The sequence below is a fragment of the Cygnus olor genome, chromosome 3 (genome assembly GCF_009769625.2).
Source record: "Cygnus olor isolate bCygOlo1 chromosome 3, bCygOlo1.pri.v2, whole genome shotgun sequence".
In the NCBI taxonomy this organism is placed as follows: Eukaryota; Metazoa; Chordata; class Aves; order Anseriformes; family Anatidae; genus Cygnus; species Cygnus olor.
The window spans coordinates 43309257-43332993 of record NC_049171.1 but is presented as its reverse complement, the minus strand read 5'-3'; positions in this window follow the sequence as shown (position 1 = coordinate 43332993).

Here is a 23737-nt window from a genome sequence, read left to right as displayed (position 1 = left end):
GCTAATACGCTTTTGAAGCAGTTGTACCCTATATTCCACCCTCTCAAGATAATGAATTTATTGCTTCAACTTCCCAAGATACATACTTATGCTTATGACTTCACTGTGGCATTAGGGAACCTTTTTTACTGGGAGAAAAAAAAAAAAAGAAAGGAATTAGGCAAGGCAGAAACACCAGTTCACCACAAGTGCAAATTATCCAAAGAAAATTTCTCTTAAGGAGCTTACTCTTCTACAGAAAGCTGAAAAACCACAGACAGCCTCCTTGGTCAAATTCCATTACAGCTGGCAACCAAAGAATGGGCAGAGTCTGTAAGCTGAAGCAACCTGGGTCTTTGATGTATAAGTATGGGAGACTTGTGCTTCACAGAGAGGCTATTTCTCAAAAAAGGAATAATAATTTCCCTTTATTTTTGTCAGATTGACAGAAGTTTTTCAGTTTTCTAGGCACCTGTGTCCTATGGGAAGTCCCTCTACTCTCTATTTTCGGCAGGTCGTTATATGGATGAGCTACTGAGATTATTTGCTCAAATTTTCTATGCTGAGAGTTCCAGAAATGGGGGTAATTTCAATACTGATGACCACAGTCTCTCTCCTACCCGGTTGCGCATGTGCCCAGTGCCTAACAGGAACAAGATCTATTCATCCCCAAATAGTTTAAGAACACAAAGTGTAGGTGACAGTGAGGGTTGTGATCCAATCAGAGTTAGAAATAGAAGGGTTTGTGCAACTGAAATTGAGTTCATCACAAGACAGGGATATATTCTTTTTCCCCAACATATCACAGTACATAATTTTCTTGAGTATTTTTAGACTGCGCTACAAAAGAATAACTCTACAGAAAATCTTAATATTTGGTCAGAGTAATTCTATTTTATCATGCTTCAAAAAAAGTAACAAAATTACAGTCATGGATCTGCTTTTTTTGTGGTTCTTGGACATGCTTGCATGTAAAATTTAAAAAAAAAAAAAGGAAAACAAATACTAAGAACTGACGTGATCCTCATACACACTGCAAGACAGACTGCATGGATGGACTAGACTGTTTACCCTGTGGCCATGTGATGCTGAGGTGATCTATTAGAAACAGGTAATCCTACCGATGTTTTTGTATTTATAGATTCTTTCTGTATGAAAGAATATATACAATATATATACAATGGTATGCCAGCAAAAGGAGATATTCAGAGGTGTCTTATTACTTCCCATTATTTCAACCCCATTTAACAAGCAAAAGATTGCTCCAAGGGCTTGTTGTCCCTATTGCCGGACAAGATTTTTTAATCCAGTATACTTTTTTTCCATTGTCTACACACACACACATACACACACCCCAGCAAACAAACAAACAAACAAACAAACAAAACAAAAACAAAACAAAACAAACAAACAAAAAAAAAAACAAAAAAACACTTTTTTTTTTCAGACATTCCAACTGGTCATGACCACCATGGACACTGAACAAAATTGAGAAAACCCAATAAAACCCAGTCTTCTGCCCTTCCCTAGTCTCCTGCCAATGTATTGAACACAGAGATGATTAGTTTTTCCATCCTTGATGTTACCCATCACTCCAGAGTGAATGCCACAATATTTGTTGTAAGTGATCTTACCTCCTTTCCTCTTCTTCTCTCATGGGTTAATGTGATCTATTGTTGTCTACTTTTCCTGTGGGCTCTTCCTTGAGACGTGTCAGAAGAGTGTTTGGCCTGTCCTGGCACCGTCCTGGTGACAGCAGTCTTTCCCCCAGTCCCACAAGCATAGACTGTAGACCCTTCCATTTTAGGGTTCTTTTCTCTGTTTCTCACTTTTTGGCTGGACGCAGTGGCTGCCACTAACCAGGCTGTGAAGGTAGACTTGTGCTCTCTTTGGCTTTGGTTGGCATGGCCTAACCCAGACTGCTTGTTTTTTGCCATACCTTCAAGCTTTCCTTACCAACACAGAGCAGTGGACTGCACCAGCGTGCCAGGCAGCGTGTTGTTAACAGACCAGCAGAATAACTGGAATCTGCTGGAGGTGCAATTAAGCTTTTCTTCCAGTTTCCTTTCATGTGTGCCAGATTGGCCTAGCCTGCCATTTTATTGAGCCTGACAGCAGCTTTCATCCAAGCGACATTGATGAGAGTGCGTAGTTGCTCACACCATCAGCCTGCCAGCTCCAATGGACAATCTGAATAGCTGTGATCCTACATTAAAATGTCAGCATTAAGGGAGGAGAGTGCACCATTTTGTTGCACAGCTGTAAAACCACTTCAGCGAGGCTTTCAAGCTCATTATTGCACAAGCAAGGGGTTTCAAGCATGAGTGCTCATGCCCTGTTCTCCACTCCCCCCCTCTTGTCAGCCTTGCTTCTATAAATATGCTTTTTTTTTTTTGTAAATGGTATTCCCTGCCTCATCAAGGAGCAGCTCTCAGTCTGGGGCAGCAACAAGGCTGCAGACATAGCAACACAAACTTTGCAACTGTGGAGCAGGACAGCGTAAGCAAACTGAGGGGCTGTCTTTCATAGACGGCTAGATCCCATTTTCAGTAAAATACATCCAGGCTGTCTGGCCAGTACAGGAACAGCACAGTACCAAGCCCTTTTTGGTAAGAGGCCGAGGGTAATTCATTATTCAAACAAATAAACTAAAAAACCTGGTGTAACATCTAATTGAAATGTTTGCTCTTCCTCTGTTAGGAGGACATATCTGCTCACAAATTCTTCATGAGAAGAAGGTCCCTTAATTCTTTCTTGATTGCACTTTGCACTTTGCAATATCTTTATTCAGAAGAGTACTCTGGAAGTGTAAGACAAAATAATAAATGTACAAGAATGTAATGATGAAATTAAAGCAAACAAACAAACAAATTTTATAAAAAATAAATATGTGTGGAAATATATATTTACCACTTCTCTCACTGAGCCACAGCTTGACCTTCCAAATATACTGGAAATTCTTGTCAGGTGCTAAAAACAGAGCCTTCCAACAGACCCTGCAGCCTCTCCTCTCCTCTCCTCTCCTCTCCTCTCCTCTCCTCTCCTCTCCTCTCCTCTCCTCTCCTCTCCTCTCCTCTCCTCTCCTCTCCTCTCCTCTCCTCTCCTCTCCTCTCCTCAGTAAATTCATCTGCACAGACACCATTTCTTGAGTCTTCTCAGTGCGAAAAAGAAGTTTTCTCCTGTTGCGGCTCCACTTGGGCACTCGGCAGTGCAGAGGTCTTTTACCTAAATGGACACTTCATCTCAAAACTGGAGCATCATACAATGAAAGAGCTAGGTGCCAATTTGCCTACTTTGCTAGAAGTGCCTTGGGCACTTTGTGATGCTGCAGGTCAATTTCTAGTTTTTGACCAAAGCTCTTTTAGCTTCACACCAATGCCCAGCAGACAGCAAGAGCACTTGATGGCTCAGCAGGGAGGTGATCTCTGTATGTGCTGACCAGACTTTTCAGCTGCTAGTATTCTGCAATATGCTAGTTATTTTTAGAGAGTCCAAGTACCTGACCACTCTGCCAAGTGCTGCAACCATTTTGAGTCCCAAAGAGGCATTTTACAACCTGTGCTTTTGTTTGTTTATTGCTCTCCTTGGGAATTCCTTGACCATTTGGCCTTACTTATATTTAGTAAACAGATGTTGAGATGGTGAAAGCACACCTCCATGCTTTGGCCAACATGACCACTTAAAGAACTGCCAGAGGAATTTAAATAAAAAAAATATTCCAGCCATTGAAGGCAACATTATAAACAATATAAAATGCTAAAAATGTATTCACCTTTCAAGCACTGAAGAAGGTAGCATTTTCTACTCTGTTATTTAACCTCTGCCTTTGGTTGCCATTGGCAAGACAAGCTGGAAGTAAAAGATTCCATTGAAAATCTGGTGTGAAGAAAGTGAAAACTACTTTTGGAAAGGTGATTTTTAGTAAATACTGAGTGCAGATTTCTTTCTCAACTGTAGGGTAGCTTCTACTCTTATGAGCTTAAAAGATAAGCTTAATGAATACAATTACCTTCATTTGAGTAGCAGCACAAGTTGTCCATTAACATTGGAACTCATATTGCTAAACTACTCATCTGGAGCCTAGAATCTAGTGCAAATTACTGTCTAAGATCACAACGCAGCCAATGAAAATGGTTAAACACCCCTCGATAATTAACCCAATGCTAGAGGAAGCATTAAGAGGTGGATTGACTTGTGCTCTGGAGTTTCCTGTCTCACCCCATGGACTATAGTGTCAGCTCTGAGAACAATATAACTTGTAGGTGCCTGTTAGCAGGTGAGAGGAATTCCACAGAATTACCAACTGAGCAAGTGATTGAAGTAACTACTAATCTTTCAGGTGATGTTTTATATCCACTCAAAATAATTAACATCCTGCACCACTGGACATGTTTATTTCTGGATTTTCTCTTAACTTTTTGTCATCTTAACTCTCCTCTGAAGCAGGAATATGCAGAACAGGCAAGGAATGTCACACATCAGGAAGTGATGCATGTGTTTCGTGGTGTTTCAAACAGGTTTTGTGTATGATTCAACATTTAGTAGTTTTTTTTTTTTTTTCCTAATTTATTTAACTGTGCATTTACTTTGTACATCTGATTTTCTCCTAAGTGTATCTTGAATCTATAATCTAATTTCAGTAAAATTTGTTAAAGCTGTTAAAAAATAAAGTCTGCTTAAGAAGAAGAGACAAGAATAATCAAATTCTCACAAGTTCTACAGAAAGTGGCAGCTGGATGAGAGACCGAAATTACAGTCTTTCCGAAGGAAAGGCAGGCTGTATGTATTAGGACAAATGCTGTCAAGTCCAGACTGGTCCCAGTGATATCTCTTCCTTGCCCTATGGTGTTGTCAGAGTGGATGTGTGCAGAAACAGGACTTGTTGCAGTAGAAGATATTAGGGGGATAGTGACAGAGAAAAACACTGCATCAGAAAACAGGCTGCTTTAGGCTGCATGGAATGATTTCTTTGTTGATAAAACTTTCTATCATTCAGATACCTTTTATTTATTACAACAAATTATTACTTTACTTACTGCACTTTAGGAGCCTCCCAAAGCAGTGTGCATCTGTATTGGCTTTTACCATGGCAAGAGTTTGGTAGCAGGCGGGCTGCAGAGGTGGCTTTTGTGAGCAGAGCCCAGCAGCTGCCCCTTGTCAGATCAGAGCCAGCTCCAGACAGCTCCAAAAGGACCTGCTGCTGGACAGAGCTGAGCCAGGGTGTGACTTTGGGTGGGCCTCTGGGAGAGCAGATTGAAGGAAGGGGAAAAAAAATGCTGTGCAACAGCAGCTGGGAGAGAGAGGAGTGAGAACCAGCCCTGCAGGCACAAATTTGGGTCCGTGAAGAAGGATGGGCAGGCGCTGGAGCAGCAGTTCCCCTGCGGCCTGTGGAGAGGCCCCTGGTGGAGCAGGCTGTCCCCCTGCAGCCCATGGGTCCCACATGGAGCAGATCTCCACGCTGCAGCCCGTGGAGGAGCCCCCGGTGGAGCAGGTGGATGTGGCCTGGAGGAGGCTGCGGCCCATGGAGAGCCCCCGCAGGAGCAGGCCCCGGGCCGGAGCTGCAGCCCGTGGAGAGGAGCCCACGCAGGAGCAGGGGGTCTGGGGGGAGCTGCAGCCCGTGGGGGACCCATGCTGGAGCAGTTTGCTCCTGATAAATGGACCCCGTGGTATGGAGCCATGAGCCATGTGGGAGCAGTTCTTGAAGAGCTGCTGCCTCTGGGCAGCCCCTGCAGGCTCAGTTCAGGAAGGACGGCATCCCGTGGGAGGGACCCCACGTGGAGCAGGGGCAGAGAGGGACCGTGAGGGAGCGGCGGAGATGAAGCGTTAGGGACTGACCACAGCCCCCATTCCCTGTTCCCTTGCACCTCTTTGGGGGGAGAATGTAGAATAAGGTGGATGGAGGGGAAGGTGGGTTTAGTTTGCTTTTAGTTTCTCATTGTTCTTGACTGCTAGTGATAGGCAATAAATTATGTTAATCTCCCTATGCTGAATCTGTTTTGCCCAATGATAATTGTTGAGTGATCTCCCTGTCATTATCTCAGCCCTTGAGCCCTTTCCATCATATTTTCTCCCCTTTTCGCTTTGAGAAGGGGGAGTGTGAGAGCGGTTGTGGTGGAGTTCAGCTGCCCAGCAGGGTAAAACCACCACAGCATCTTATCTGTCTGATTCTCAGTTTGTATTAGCATGCTTAAGTTGTCATCTGAACCAAACACTTCCCTTTCCTGTGCCCTAAGTCTTTCCAGAAGATCAGTCATTTACACACACTAGCACCTGTGATGCAGTTGGGACTTATAAATTCTGTTTGTGGAAATATTGATCATTGAAAAAGTAATCATTCATCATACAGTCAGAGAATTGTGTGGGCAACTTTAAGAAAGGGTGGTAAACAGCCACATCTGCTATTTCCTTAAGTATAAATTCAAAAGTTAGCTAGTCTATCCAATTGTTTATTTAAGATCAGCATCCTTCTGGACAGATGCCAAGGAAAAGGCTACACCAGGTCAGTGCTTCGCTTCCTGTGTGCATACCTATTCTTTTATGTTTTCCCATATGCATTGTTAAAACCAACCATGACCTGTAGGCACAAAATTCTGCTGTATTTAGAGGACTTGCTTATTTTTCAAAAAAGCTTTCTTCCTATGCTGTGGGAAGTCTGAAAAGAAAAAGAAACCAACCCACAATAAAACATACAGCCATTGTCAAATAAGAGTTTTCTTTCCTCTGGGTTCAATTTTCCTGACAACTTAAATGTCTCTTATGGTTGTGGAGATTTGTTTTACTGTTTGATATGTCCCAACCATGATACATCACTGAGCACCAGACACCCACAAGGGAGCAAGCTAAAATGTATTTACCTGCTTGGAATTTTCCTTTTTATTAAGTAGCTGTGGAGAAACCCCACCCAGAACTCTTTCTCATCTGTATCATGTCTTTAATAGTCCCTTTGTCCCTCAGAAAGCACTCCTGCTGAGAGCTAAGGGAGAAATCCTGCCATCCCTTCAGGTTGGTATCTTGCTTTGCCATCTTCATTTCCTCTATTTTTTTTTTTTTTTTGATAAATTAAATAGATAAAGGCTAACATTGCCTGCTAGGAGATGGCTAATCTTGCAGAATGTTTATTCATCAGGATTTGTAGCTTGTCTTCCTATTTTGGGCAGTTCCTGCTAGTTTGAGTAGCTAGCAAAAAAAAAATAAATCAGCTTCTGTTTTGAGCAGAAGAATAATCCAACTCTAATGGGTCACAGAGGACCCAGTATCCACTTCAGAGAAAGAAAATTATGAGTAGGTAAGTACGTTTTACATCTCTTTTTAGTTTGTGGGAAGTGCTCTGTTTCTAAATGATCCTTATTTCCCATCAGGGCTTGCTGAGGCCCTGCTAAGGCCAAAGATATGGCTGCATTATGAACTAGAGTTAACAGCTTTCACTGCTCTCCTGGTTCTCATCGTGAGACTAGCAGAAAGTACAAGGGGTAACATGCTCATGTCACTAAGTGGAAGCGGGTGCCCTGGAAAGCCTAATTAGTCTTGCACTCTGACACTAGGACTATAAAATAAGCATCTTTACCAAACACAGGCTGCTTTCCAAACTTCTCTCCATGGTGAGTTCTTTCCTTGCTCTGTAGGAGTTACTTTGCCCCTTCAAAGGGGACAGCTTTAGTCCAGGACAGCACTCCTCAGAAACTGCGATGTGTTGGAGAAGACATTTGCAGAATCATTAGCTTTACCCTAATACTCACTACTGGAAGTCTCAAATTCATTGTCTCTCTTGCTCTGAGAAACATACAGTGTTTTAAGTCCATGCCTCTAAAGAAAAATAGCTCATAAACTCAAGACCTTCACAGAACATAATGAATACTAAATGGTTTTAAAACAGCATGATGCACTATTTCTTAGTCATGGCTTTCTCAGAATAAGAGACTCAAACATATTTAAAAAGAAAGTTAATTATAATGCTCAATTCTAGGCTCATTTAAAGTGGCAGCTACCTTCTTTAAAAAGTGCTGTATATCCCCACCTTTAATGTAATAGATGCAGCAGGAATATAGTTTGGGCAAGCCATGGTTTTATTAAGTAACATGTCTGGGAACTATCCTTCAAAAGCACAGCCAGGACTGGCCTTCTTTTGTCTGCCATCTGTTCTACTTGAGAGAGAGCCAGGGGTTAGTCCTCTTTCTCTCTGATATGTTTTGAGAAGTTTCACCATTAGCAGTCATCCCATCATGCTGGCCTTTGCTGCTGGGCCCCTGATGCCTTTCCCTCATAAAGGGAGAAAGGTAACAGTCTTTTTATCAGCAGCATCTGGAAAACAGTTACAGACCACATCTTCTTTAGGAGATAGCTTTCTTTCAATCCACTTTTAATCCTAGGTCTCACAGTATGCCTCAATATGCCATATAGCATTTTATTATCCAATACAAAATCAGCAAGAATTCAGACTCCTTTTTGAACAAGTACTTTATCTGAACAATTGAACATATGACAAATTATGGAAAGAGTATCTTTATTACCAAAGTTATTGAAAACCACCACTTTCCCCCAGCTACTGTAAGAAAAAATAGGAGGGAAAACCCATCAAATACTTAATACACTGATAGCCCATGGTTGGAAATTCCTGCGGAGTGGCTGGCTTTATGTTGGTAGCAACACCTACCTGATCTAGCCCTGCTGGGTCTTCAGAGAGAGATTGTGTATGTGATGATGAATGAAACCTTTTCCATTAGTAGAATAAAACAGTAGATTTTATTAAGAGAACAGTTACCGATCTGTCATTTTCAATGAGAACGCTGTGATGCAATGCTGTGATTCAAAAGTAACACTATGATTTTCCATTTGTGCTGTGATAAATTTTAACTGAGAAAATATCAGATACATACAGTCTGAAATTTTATCTCATAAACAAAATACTGGGCATCTATGAAGCCTGACCGAAACATCTTGGACAAAGGTAAAACTAAGTTTTAGGTAGGAAGTGCTGAGAGATCATTTGAAAATGCCTATATTGTATACATACAGAATGACCAAGGGCAGGGTTTCTGAAGATCTTTTGGGAGGTCAGTTTTGGCATCTCCACTGAATGTGAAGGTGCCTCCCTCAGTCTGGCATGTGAGGCTGTCCAGCCTTTAAAGCAGCTGGCATATCACGGAGCAACATGCTCTTGTGAGAAATGGAGGCAGCAATAGACAGATATGACTCACTCAGGAGGTGAGAAGGGTGAATGCCTGTGTGCCAGATGTGGGGATTTCAAGCAGGAAGCAGGACACCAACAGTGGAAGTGAGGGTATTACAGAATTGAAGGCAAAGTAAGAAAGTAGGATCCCAACTTCTCAGGTGCACCAGAGAAGGTGCATAACCAGAGTTTTGGACCTTAGCCCTTGAAATGAGGGTAGGTTTAACATTACACCATCATCAATCAAATGTTGACATTTCCAGGACTACCTTTCCTCTGCAGAAGTCCGAACCTAGAGGCTTATCAGGGTTCTTCTTACTTGTCTTGCTTGTAGGAAGAGAGATGTACACCCAGCATAGCATGGGCCTGACATTTGAGATACCTTCCTGGACCTTAGGTTCATGTCCCCTGAGGCAGTGGGGATCTAGTACTCACCTTTCTCTTCCATCAATGTTTTAACTACTAGATTATAACAGAAGAGAGACTCAATCATAGCTGTTATGTTAAACCACAGCTAAACTTTGCCGTTCCAGCAGGGAGAATATAGGTGTCACAAGGAATAAATCTAATTTTCCTTCTTTGTAGGAGGAGGTTCCTATCCTGCAAGAATAGAGTGTTTCTGAGTACACATGCCTCTAACTATAGACAACTTGGGAGCTTTCCACAGACTACAGGGAAGCACATACAAGGTTTTAGCACTGAGGGCTGAGTAAGGCTGGCGTGTAGGCAGTCCAGATTATTAACTGTGATTTAGGTGGAACTTTGGTGCTTAATTCACAGTTTTGACTGGTTACAGAGGGATGGCATGTGGACTTTAGTTTTTAAGCAAGGGACCTAGTAATATCATAGAATCACTAGTCTTAAGAAGTAGATTTTTTAAAGTAAAACAGTAAATCTTACAGCAGTCACAATAAACATTGCAATACAATTTGATAGAGCCAATATATCAGAAAAATAGATTTTTCCCATCCCAAATCCTGCAAATGCTAATATGCTTTTTATCTGCTAAAGATAAGGTAAGAATTCAGTTAACAGAAGGCCTGAAATATAATTTAATCTTAGTGGGATCATTAGCAAACAAATGCAATTGCAACTACTAACACACCTAAATCAAGCAGGAATCCTTCATTACAGGAAGAACAATATTCTGCAGTAGTTTCTGTTCTATTTCCTGGTAGTACTTCTTTAGTGTTCATGGGAAAGTAATTAATATTATATGAAGCCAAATGCTGACGTAGTAATAATTGACAGATAATGCATTGCAGTTTAGGCTAAAAACAAGCAAACAAACAAGAAAAAAAAAACAACACACAAAATCACACAACACAGACAACACATAGATCTGAAGAAAAGCTTTTGAGAAGTATGGAAGTCCAGTTAAGATTTGTATCTTGGGTCACTAGCACCTTCCCTTGATAACTTGTCTCCCTTTCTGTGAAGTATTTGTTGAATCATAGAATTATAGAATCATAGAATGGTTTGGGTTAGAAAGGACCTTTAAAGATTATCTAGTTCAACCCCCTCACCTCCTGCCTTGTGCAGGGACACCTTCCACTAGATCAGGTTGCTCCAGGTCCCATGCAACCTGACCTTGAACACCTCCAGGGATGGGGCATCCACAACCTCTCTGGGCAACGTGTTGCAGTGCCTCACCACCCTCTGAGTGAAGAATTTCTTCCTAACATCTAATCTAAATCTCCCCTCTTTTAGTACAGACTCTTGGGCTGCTGAATTCAGTAGTATGTCACTTACTGCATCAAAACTTTCTTTTCTGCTATCTGGACCACTGGATTCTGTATGAACTGATAGCGTCCATTGTGCTATGACTAGGTGGTGAAGTTGTCTGTCTTCTATGAGGAATTTAATAGTGGCTGCTAAATGCTATTTTTCCTTATAGCTTTCTGCATTTTTTGAAACAGCTGTTAAAATTAGCCTATGCAATGGGCTAGGGAATACTGTTTCCAAACTCCATAGCTGTCAGGTTTCTGAGAACATGGTGGATTTGCTGCAGATACTGAGTCTAGTTAGAGCTAAATCAGAGAACAAGGATTGTTATGGGATTTGGAGAAAATTGCCTAAATTAACCCCAATAAAAACAAACAAACAAACAAAAAAGCAACAACAACAAAAACAAAATAAACCAAACCAAACCAAACAAACACACAAAAACCAGCATTACCAGAATGGTTTGGTCTGTAGGAATCTAAAGACATGCTCAGTTTCTGAAAGCCCAATAATGTTTTTGTTAAACAGAATTATGTATGGTGTGAGGTAAAAGTGCATTCAGCAAACTTTTGTGGATTTATTCACCCAAAATCAAGAGTTTCATATGTGGGCGTGTTGAACTCCCTGATGTCACTGAGCTAATATTTTAGTTTTATTTATTACTAAATATTTTGAAGGTGAAAGATACTGTTGTGCCTTGGCATGCTGTATATTATCTGAATTAAGTGTAGTCCAGCTTTTCAAGAACAGGAAGGAAATGCATGACAACAGAGAGAAGATTAGCCAGAGGAAAGTAACTGCAGTGCTATCTTCACAGATTTGGTTTAGATTATTTTATAGAGGAGTCAAAGGCAGGCTATCATTTCTTCTGAAATCACCAAGCCTGAACATGTATGCCTGGGTAAAATTTGACCCATAGGATTAAGTCTGCCATTCTAAAGAGAAGATCAGTGCTATCATATACAACCATGTATACACGTATGTTTAAGAATGATTATACAGATAAGGAAAATCATGTCTACTTTATTGCCCTTCTAAATGTCCTCCCAGGAGCTTTTCTTAACACTGTCAAACATTAAAGACTTTTGTTTGAAAGTGTGGAATTTGCTTTGTATTTCCTTGGAAAGGAATACATCTTTCACTACCACAACCTTCTGTAACCCTACTGCCCTCCTCACTCCCACACCCCCACACAAAGACACTCCTTAATTGTATTACTGTTAGGCTGACCTCCAACCCCTACTAAAATGAGGACAAGGCTAGTTTTGTGTTTCATGGGATAACAATTTATGAGCAATTAAAAATGAAGAGACACAAAGCATTCATCACAGTCTCAGCTAGACAGGCAGCTGAGGTCAAAGGTTCTAGCAATGAAGTGTGCACAATATATTTTTATTTCTGTTTTCACTAAGAAGGAAACGGGTTAGCTAAAAATTATGGCATGCAGCCTCCAGTTCAAAATAGGTGCACTTAATCTTTCAAGACAGTCCATGCTTGGGCAGATAGGTTATGACAGCACACAGACACACACACGCGTGCGCACACTTTCCCTATCTGCTAGAAGAACTCAGAACATACAGTTGGCAAACTCAAACATGCACTTGCTTAAAATGAGATGCACTGTGTGCGCTGAATGCTTATGCAGCTTACGACTTAGCAGTTATATCTGTCATAAGGATCGTACCTTTTTCTGTGATCCCTGAAAATGAAGTATGGCAGGATTTTATCACTTTCATCTGTATTTCAAACTGCATTTGGGAGTTTATGGAAACTTCAGTTGTTTACTTTCCTGAAGCTACAGTTGATACTTTACATAAACGTGGAGATTAAAGTTTCCATGTTAGCATCAATATCATGGTACTTTTGTGTCTCCACAACCGAAAAAGGTGTCTTGTACCCACTTTTAGATTTGTTTCTGTTTTTATTTATCTATTTTAATTGTTTATTTGTCTGTTTTAAGATAGACCATGCAGTTACAAACCTGACAGTGATTGCTGGTTTCAGGTCTGTTGTCTCCTCCTGACATGAGCAAAAGTATCAGCGAATCATCTACTGCTTTATGCCATAAATCCATCTCAGTATGGTTTTACAGTGTGTTAATGTTCCCAACACGGATCCAAACCAAAAGCTCTGTGTGAGCAGTTTTGAATTGTCATTCTGAAAGGACTTGATCTGGTTGTTTAATCAAAGCACCTGAACTGCAGCGCCAATGAGAGCAAAGTAAAGCATTGTCTAATAGGTTCAATTTTGCTAGAACTGTGAATAAACACAGGCATATATATATGTACGGTGCTTGTGGGATTCCAGTAATTGAAAGTCCACTTACATAAATAGGGACATTTCTAGCCTCCTTTAGTAATTTTTCCATTAGAAGAGAGAATGCAAGTTAAAAATGTATTTCATTTGCATCAGAATCACATCACTTTACAGGTGGATACATAATGCAAACTACCGAGGGGTGCCTAGGATCTTTGTGCTCTGTTTTTGTTGACTGAAATGACACTACAGTTTATTCAATAAGAGATTCTTCTGAGTAAAAAAAGTGATTTATGTGAAGCATGACATCTTTTCTTCTGAATTAAACCAAATGATCAGTAAAGAGGGTTGATATTGATTGGACTATAGAATATGGTGCATTTGTTAAATGGGAGTTTCTTTTCAGTGAGGCTGAAAGCCAGTAAATAGTTCTCATAGAAAAAAGGGTGAAGGTAAAAACTCAATGAGACTTTTAGTCACTGCTGGTAACTAGAAAAAAGAGCTTAAAAAGAAAGCAAGATGAGAGAATTAGTGGATTGTGTTGGAAGGATTTATTTCATTTCTGCAGTTTTGAGAGCATTCTTCAACAAAAGAGGTGGTTCCATCAAAGACTCTAGTCAGAACATAAACATAATAATGGGAAGATGCTTTAAGCATCATAAGTATCTATCACACAAGCATACTCTGATAGGGTTAAGTGTTGTACTGCATGCTAGCCCTAAAATTCCCGGGGGCATGTATACAAAAAGTTGATGGGAGCTATTTCTAATAGTCAAGTCAGTTAACACCTCAGCTATGTTTGGGACTCTAAAGTTCTAACTATTGTGAGAATGTGCCATGGAATATGAAATTTTTAGTCTCATCTTGAGTGGAGCAAGACATCACCAAGAATTCAAAGTCTTTCTGATAGAAAATGTATACCTGATATTAATGGTGATGTGAAATTATGAGTTTAAGAATGCAGTTTTGGGGAGGACAGCTATTGTATCCATAAGAATTCAAGAATGAAACAATGATTACTTTAATTCAATATTCTAGCTCCAATAGCGGCTAATAGCTGATGTCTAGGGAATAACAGAGCAGGGAAAGAAATGAAAATACAACCAAGCCTCCACAAGTCTTTAAAATGATATAAAAAAAGCCTTTCCTTCAGCACTGTCTTTATTTTGTCATTCTTTTCAGGACAGTTGACATGCTTGGGCTGAACAGTGTGTTTTACTTGTAGAATCACATGCACCTAGCACCTGTGGGCAGTCTGGCCATAAGGGAACCAACACAATGGTCAAATAGCTCAGGAACCTGAGACATGATATATCCAAAGGGTAGGGCTGATGCCTTTTTCTACCCAAGGTCTTTCAGTTCCTGGCTGCAGGAATTCCTAGGATTTAGCATGCTAAATGGTAATTAGGATGGTTGGAATTGGATTATCTTGGATGCTTGTGGGGCTCTGTTACAGAAAGTTATGGAAAGTGTTCTCTGTAGCTATATAGCTGCCTTCTTTAGTTAAATTAAGGTTAAGGTTAAAGTCAAGTTGTGTCTGTATGTCCATCTTTTTTTTTCTAGGCATAATGACCCCTCAAATTCTCTGCTGTCCTGTTTTTGGCAGAATCCATAAATATTTTCATTTGTCATTCAAAGACTGGCTGGGGGAGGGTGGGGGGGTGGAGGATTTTGTTATACTGGCATGGTGTTCAAACTTTCAGCACTGCCCAATGCAAGTGTTCAAGAATTTTGTGCTAGTCTGGGAATAGGTTAATGATTCTTTCTTCTTGCACAGCAGGAATTGCCTTTGGCATGTTACCAGATTGCAATTTGCAATGGTTATGAGAAGATCTGTTGCATGCATTGCCTTTAATGGGTTTGTTTCCTGTTCTTTTGGAATCCAAGTAGCCTACCTGCAAGGAGAGTTTGAGCTGGGAGAGGATGTGATCAGTTTGGTGACAAAGTTTACACTTCTAAACTACTTCCAATTGCTGGGTGGTGTGTAGAGCAGATGTTAGGGCAGTGTGATGTTAGTGGTGGGTTGTACTACCTTGACTGGGTTCTGTGGCAATCTGGCCACATATGGACTAGGTTCAGTGCTGTTGCTTTGGCTGGTGCAAATTTGGACTGCAGCTGTCAAGTCTTGACAAGAGGAATGGTCACTTGTTTTGATCACTAAAAGTTATCGACTGAGTTTTTTTCAAGATGGTCACTAACAACACAGAGGTATTTTCAGGTTGTGGGTGTGTGGTTGGATTTCTGTCCACAGTTACTCGCTTTTATGGTCATCTATCACCCTGCTCAAAGTCTTCCAGTGTTCACAACATGCTTCTGCTTGGATCAAAGTCAACAAAGAGTATTTTGCTGAAGGCCACAATGGACAAGTTCAGCATCTTGTTCTGCTTGTTCTTCATGGCTGTGAAGGATGGAGGGAGAGACGGAGGGCTGGGAGAAGACAAGGAGTGTATTCTGTAGATCCCCTCACCCGAAGAGGGGTGGCTACATCCCCTCTGAGGGACATCTGATATCCTCTAGAGAGAGCTCCCTAGGAAACCTCTGATCTGATTATGTATACTGAGCTCAATGGGATGATGTCGGAGGGTACCAAGAGGTCGTAGGATATTAGTTAAAGCGTCACCACATTTTGGGGGTATTAATTCCGACATTATGCTTTCTAATGTGGAACACTTCTTGTTTAATTGAGTTAATAAATTCAATCAAATGTTAACATTTGGTCTGCAAAATGAGAATCAAGTCTCAAAAGCATCTTGATAAATGACAAGAATCTTAAATAGGTGGCTTCATAAATTACAGATGCATTTATTTACAGACACAACCACATACACAGCAGTATGAACATGTCCTTTAGTAAATGAAACACATCACACCTGAAACCTGCATTATCTATTTGGTGGGCCTTGGAGATATGCTCCTGAGCAATGCTGACTGACTGCTGAGTGGGCAGATTATATACTTTTCCTCATAGCTGCGCTACGTCTGTTTCACCTTGGGCTTAGCTCAGGCCACTTCACGCTTTCAAAGGCTGGACATAATGCCTTTAACCCATTTCTTTCCAGATACAAGGATTCTGGTGTAACCTAAGTGTAAGTGTTAGAGTTTACACCGTGAAGAACTGTAAAATCAGGAGTATTAAAATGCTTGTAGAATTGCTGCTCCACATCTCCTCCTTTCTGCCTTCTGGTCTGCTGTTGCAGTAGTGTTGTCCCTGAGGGAGAGACCTGACGCAGGACAAAGAGGATCCTTGAAGGCAATGGGATCCTCAGACGGAGCTTCTGGGATGCTGGGGACATTTGGAAACCTGCCGGCTAGTTTTTAAAAGTCCTGCCCTAAATATTTACAAAAACTGTGTAATGTTTCATGCTTCTCTGCTGTCCCGCTTTGTGGCACTGATGAAAAGCATCACAAGAAGAAGTGCCCTGGTCCTGCCTGGCTTCCAAGTCTCATTAAGTACAATGGGTTTGCAAGTGCTTCTGTACATACCGGCTGCACTACATCATCCCTTGCATTCCTGGTGCTGAAAGCTGCAGAAGGCAGCCAATGGGGAGGGGATAAAGAGCACACTTTTTGAGACTCTCTTTTCCCAGCTTCTATTCTCTGCTTCAGCCAAAGGAATGAAATCACAAAGCCATTACCTCATTTCTGAATAGTTTGGAAGGCAACTCTCTTCGCACTCGGAGGGGATTTTTCAGCAGCACAGAAAAGTAGGACTTTGTAATGGAAGTTTGTTTGTTTGTTTGTTTTATAAGGCTCAAAATTCATCACAAAATGAACATGAAATGGTAGTGAGTTGGAAGCTGAAATGCAAGAGTTTGCAGGGATTTGTTTCCCAGAATTTGATTACAGACATATGTCTCCCCTGCGGCTTTAAGATTTTAGTAATTAATTTTTTCCCTAGAATTTAGATGATGCTCTGTCTTTTTTTGCATCCTCCATGTTTCTTTTTTGAGTACCTCACACAGATCCATCTGAGTTTGGTTAGAAAAAAAATAATGTCTGGATTTTGTGAGGCTTTCCGTAAATCCTCTGCTTTATTTATTTATTTATTTATTTTCAAATAGCTTAGTACAAAAATGTACTAAAAAAATCAATGCTAAAAGGAGCATCAAGTAGAGATGCTTTAATTGCTCAAGTATAATAAATTCTCATGTAGACATAATCACAAATGGAGCAGTCTTGTTTGCACATGCTGTCTAATTCATTTTGTCTTTCTAATGAATTTTTTTTCTTTGAATGAAGAACCTCAAAATATGAGACAAACCTTCATGACTGCTGTTGAATCATAATGAAATCAACATACATTCTCACATCTGAGCTGGTGCCTGAAGCTGCTCTAGTCTTTGTATCCATTTTCAATGGGATATTCCTTTAGTGGGGAATCCAGGCTGGGCAATCTGGTATCTTCTGTGTGCTGGTGCTATAGGAAAGCAAAAGTCATTTTGCAATGCAAGTCCAAAACTTCTTCAGCAATAGCATTGCTTTTCTTTTGTCTGAGTGTTTATGGCAACCCTGATCCACTGTGCCCTGCACTTACTCCTGTGCCCTTGTAGATGTGTAGTGCTTGGGTATTGCTGTCCTGGTCCAATATACGGTCATTTATCCTTACTTCTAATGCTTCGGAAATAACTTGGTGGGACTCATCTACCTTCCCAGTCTCTTGTCCAAGAAATCTGTGGTTCCTATAGCTTAATGCCTGTGAGCTAGACCATGTCTCCTTCTTCTAGCCTATCCCTCTCGCATGCACTGAAAGATGTAAAGACCTGATCCTTGCCCCTCAGTGAATTACTTTGTCATTATGAGTAGACATCATCAAAAATACAGAGCCAACTGAAATCTCCTGATATGCAATTATATTGCATTTGTTCCTTGTTACTTTTTATACTGGTTAATTAAATTAGCTTTCTATTGCATCTATATCATACAATAAATTAAATGTTGTGTAATATATATTTAGTACTTTCTTTCCTATCAGCAGTATGGTAGTATAGTTTGCCAAGCTCTATCTGGTTGTATACGCAAAATCCAATAACGTCTAGCTATTTTTATGAAGGATAAGATCCAGTCTGAGGTGGGAGGCTTTGTACAAGGTCTATGTATCCAAATCTTCAAATTAGCACTTTGGTAGGATTTGAACAATGTAAGTCTTAAGCTGAGTCAGTAAAATAAGATACTTTCATACTCTCAACTATAGAGATGTACCACAATGAATTGTACTTTAAGATGCTGATATCAAAGTGGTTTCTGTAGGTGAAGAGATGTATTTTAAGAACTTAGGAGAAAATCCCATTTTATCAAAACAGTGGTGTACTGGCCAGAAGGGTAGAGGGTAGAGAAAAAATATTAATGTAAATATTTTTCAGTGGAAAATCAATAACTGAAAGAAAGTCTAAAACATCACAAATATGAAATAATATCTTTTTTTTTTTCCAATTTTTAAACAAAAATTCAGTTTCCCTGATGTGAAGAAACATTTTTTTTTTGAATTTCTTTTTCAAACAGGACTTATAACTCATTTACACATGCAAGTGCTTTGGATTTTTTTTCTCTCTCTCTCTCTTTTTTTTTTTTTTTTTTAATTGAATATAACTTCTATTGAATACAAAAGCTTATGTATAGGATGGTATATAATTAACAGTTACTACTGGTGAGTAGCTATCATATACTACTACTTTTTTTTATGCAACACATGAGTGTTATCCTATAAAACACCCATCAGAACAGAATTGTTTCATGGAATGTATTTATTTTCCAGATTTGCCAATGTTTGCCTACTCACCAGGCTCAGAGTTATGGATTAATTTAAAACACAAACCCTCAAAATCACAGTAAATTGAATGTGGCTACTCAGGATATGAATCAGAAAGCCATATCCAGTAAGCATTTAAACATTAAAATTTATCTGATTTAAAACATGCTTGGGCTGTTTTTAAGTTGAAGATCCTGGGAATGGTATGTAGCAGGTGGTACCTGTACTTTTCTAAATTGTAGACAGCCAATTTGCTGTAGTAAAAAAAGAGCTAGGCAGAACATCTTTGTTTCAGTAAATGCCAAATTATTTTATGGAATTTGAATGGCTAAAATTTTAAAAGAGTCAGTCTCCCATATCCAAACATCTACTGAAAAGGTCAACTTCAACACAATTCCTTCCTATGAAATTTTTACAAAGATTTTGCTTTCCCTCCAACCCAGAATAAAAACAAGTGTTAAAACCTCATGAGCTGTCATGAAAAAGAAATGTTGGCAAATATGGTGGCAAATCAAAACCATGTTTCCTTCAGTGAGTGTCATCACTCATAACCTAGAAGTGAATCCAACGTGAGTATAATTGTTGCTGTTTGCAATAAAAGCGACACCATCCCCTTGTGAATTCTTGATGTCAAACCTTTAGTAAAATTTTCTTCTCACAGAAGCCTCAACCCATCAAGGAACTTAAGAATTCAAACACAGACAATAATGTAGTATCAGTGAGATTATTCCCAAGTTTTTAAATTTAAACATGTGCTTAACTTGCATTGGAAAAAAAATAAAAAAAATATTCAAGGAGCAATGATACAAGGAATGAAACCAAACTGTAATACAAGTTGTAAATATTGAGTGCTTTTACTCTAAAACTAGTAAAAATGCTTTTTAATAGATGTAGTTGAGCTGAGTTTATTTATAGCATACCATGCTGACTCTTTGGAGATGGAGTGATAGCAACAAGATAGACTGCTTTCTGTATCAGGGTTTTGAGCTGTCTAAAAGTATCTTATACAAAAGGTTGACAGAATATCTGAATGGCAGCATTATATAAACGGTGCACAACAGTGCATAGACAATTAATAGAATAGGTCTATAACTCTTATTAATGATGTCAACAAAGACACACTTTCCCTTTTCAACTCACTTTCCCTTTTCTCACATCCTACTCCTGCCTCTCCATGTAGCAAAATGTAGTAACATGCTTCATATGAATGGAGATGTGCTAGCGGTATAAAAAAGAAAACAGTGCAGATTAGTGTACTTCTAATAATAGCAAAAACTAGTGTACTCTTTTCCATTTAACAGTAAGAAAGATGTCCCAGGATACCTCAGTGCAGGAGCACAACGGGAATCCTTTTGGTTGTAATCAAATGTTGTGTAATTTTAGCTGTCATTACTGAATATAACTTTTCCCATAGCATATTTTCCTTTGAATCATGACTGACCTTCAAGACTGTCGATGCACTCTTTCTGCCACAAAAGCCCTTTTGTCTCTGTGGGTTTGTGTGTGTGTGTGTGCGCATTCTGGCCATTTCCTCCTTGCAGTGAAAAACAACTGATTGGTTTTTTCTTGTTTTTGTTTGAGAATCACAATTTGATCGAAAGAGATTAAATAAATCAGCAAGCGATAATATGAAGCCATTAATACAACTTTTCTGCTCAAATGGTTTGGCAGCCTTTATCTGCTGGCTTAAACTTAAACAATCACAGGCTTCCAAACTAATTACAGTGCAGAATATTATAGGATTTATGAAATTTGGCAGCTATCATTTAGAAATGGGGGGAAGGAAGGGAAGGAAGAAAAGTTCATAACTATCCATTATGTAAACGTCCTGAAAGTTCCTCAGAACAGAAATTATATACTACTGGTACAGCCTTTCAGCAGTCTTGAGCATCTTGACTTCTAATTTGTACATTTTGTTCATTTTTCATGCTTCATAAGCAAGCATATGGAAAATGCTGTGTAGATCTTATGCCAGCAGAAAGCTTTCTATACTATTTGTTTAATTTACAGCATCAATGCCTTAATTATATTAACTAATACAGAACCTGTAAATATGTTGACAGTTGTCTAGTGAAAACCCCACTGTAGCTCCCATCCTTTGGCAGACTGAGGGCTCTGGTCCATGTTGCTGGAGCCAGATCACAAGGGGGAAAACTATGCTTATTAGTAACGGGTGGCAGAACACATACTGGTTGGCAGAAATTAAAGTCCCCAATGTCCCATTGCTTCTGCAGAGGAACCTGAAGCTGGGTACACCATGACTTGGGGATAGGTGATGACTGTGGAGCAACATGAACTGTCTGCACAGGAGTGCTATGGGGGCATTGCTTCTCTCAGCCAGGAATGTGGGTCATTTAGTTTGTCAGCTGTTTGTCCACAGTTGAAAGGCCAAACACTCCAAATATTGGAAGGCTCTGGTCACTTTGAACAGGTTAGGGGCACATCGGAGTTGTTTTGTCATCTATGCTGATTTAAGTCCGAGACAAACAGCTTCAGTTAAGTGGAAAAAAAAAGTGTTTTGTGTGTGTGTGTGTAACACAGACCACTGCACATTTTGGAAATCACAGGTAAGAACTCCCCAGAATCACAAGAATTCCTTCAGAATATAGTTTAATGTGATTGTTATACTGATTTTTCATCTCATAGGGATGAAATACTCAGTGGTCTGGGAAGGCTTTCTAAATTCAAAGTGGAGATATAGCTGTAACGCATGGCTCCAGGAAAAAAGTTTACAAGTAAATGTTAAATAAAGCAAGAGTGGGCAATGGATTATGGGGTGACGTGCTCCCAAGCTGAGAAACCATAAGAAGTTCCAGTTCCTGTAGAGCATATTGGTACTGGCTGGCAGTGTGAGCATATTTTCTGCTCAGGAAGATCTTCAATCCCAAGAAGATATTTAAGAAATTTTTCCATCCTTACAAAAACTTTAGTCAGTGAACATTCCCTAGACAATAAAACATGCTAAAGCAGTCTCACTTATAGTACCAACAGTGTAATTCCTGATTTGCCTTTGTGTTTAATTCCTGATAAAGAAAAAGGGTCATACATAGGGAAGTGAGAGTAGATGATTGATCTTTTAAATTAAGACCAGACTACTGCTGAAGGAGATGACAACTGCCACCACCTACAACAATGATTTTTTTCTTTGTAATTTATTTACATGTATAGCTTATGAACCTGTCTAAAACAAAACAATTTGTTTTAGTGAGTGTTATTAAATTACATTGCAGTAGATTTCTAAGTAAGCAAACTCAGTTGGGCTCATTGTGAGACAGTGGCTAGGATGGAGGAGGCTGCATTTGTGACCCTCACTGCAATACACTAAGACGACTAGGAGCCTAGCTGTCCTCAAAAAAAGCATAGGTACAAAATTCAAGGTAACGATGCAGCTTTAAGCTGTTTTTATTATTCTAATTTGGGCCGTATGCAGGCTAGGTGCTATGTAAATGCTGAGCGCTTTTCCTGCAGTGTCTCCTATCAATGTTTTATTTATTTTTTATTTTTATTTTTATTTTTTTGTCAGAAGTGATAGGTGGGAGTCAACAGGATGACTTCTAATTCAGGGAAAACATGGACTGGCATGAGTCATGTTCTGCCCCACAAACTCTTCCATCACTCCCAGTCTGTGCTGATGCAAAAATGTCCAAGCACAGTTTGAAGCTGTACTGTTCTGTTCATTCCTCTGTTCTGTTCTCTCTTATTCTCCGGACTCCTAGGCGTTAGTCTTATTTTTTTCCTGTGATTAATTAAGTGATCATCTTTTTTTAAAGATTTATTTCCTTTTCTGAAAAAATAAAAAATGATATTTTTTAAATGGAATCTGAAGATTTGATCAATGTCCACAAAAGCTATACAAATATTGTAGGCAAAGCAACATTTTTTTTTCCCCCACATCCATCTTATTGCTCTGTGGAGAAAATCCACAGGTAAAAACTAAAATCCAGGCTTCAGTGAATATAAAAACAAATTGTGCTTTTAAAAACACACTTATAATCTGATGATCAGCACCGTAACTGATTCAACATGGATACTCCAGTACTTTTTCCTGGGGCAAAATGCCTTGAATAATTGCTGTGATATATACACATGTATGCAGCACATATAGATGAATAAATACACACATGCCTGCAGACACACGTGCTTATAAACAAACATATATATTTATTTTGCTAAATATTGCTAAAGAGCACCATGATAGTTGAGAAATATGACTCATGCTTGAGTAGAATAAACTTAATCTGGCTAGGTTTAATCTGGCTAATTTAGGTCCATTCAAGTGAAAGTAAATTTTCTTACATATCAGCACGGCACACACTCCTCTACGTGCTGTAATATGTAGGAAACCACAGACATTCAATGTCATCTTATGCTGCTAGTTTGTAGCGAAGCGTGCTTCACCATGTTTTATAACCTACTACAACATCTGCAAACAGCATTAGAGGTAATATGAGTAATATTGTCCACATGGCTTTGTGGATGCAGGGCTGTTGAATACATTTTGATACGATCCACAACTATATTATCAGGTGGAGTGGGTGTAGATTCTTGTAAAATGCCATATACCTGTTAAAAGATACTCGTTAAAAAATTTCATAATGCTGAGGTTTGCATTAAATAATGCTAAAACCCACAAAAAGCATACAGAATGCCTAGAAACATTGTGCAGTCCATGTTCAAAGAAGATCACTCATGATTCTACTCTGCTTAGTCAACAATTCTACTGATCTGCATTATACTCTGCATTTCATACAGATGGAAGTGTGCTGATGAGGTATAATAGATTTGCCAGATCTGTTTAGAATTTTTAGTCAGTTTAGATCTTTTCCCAGAGCATTCAAAACAGGATTGTCTGAAACAAAAAAAAT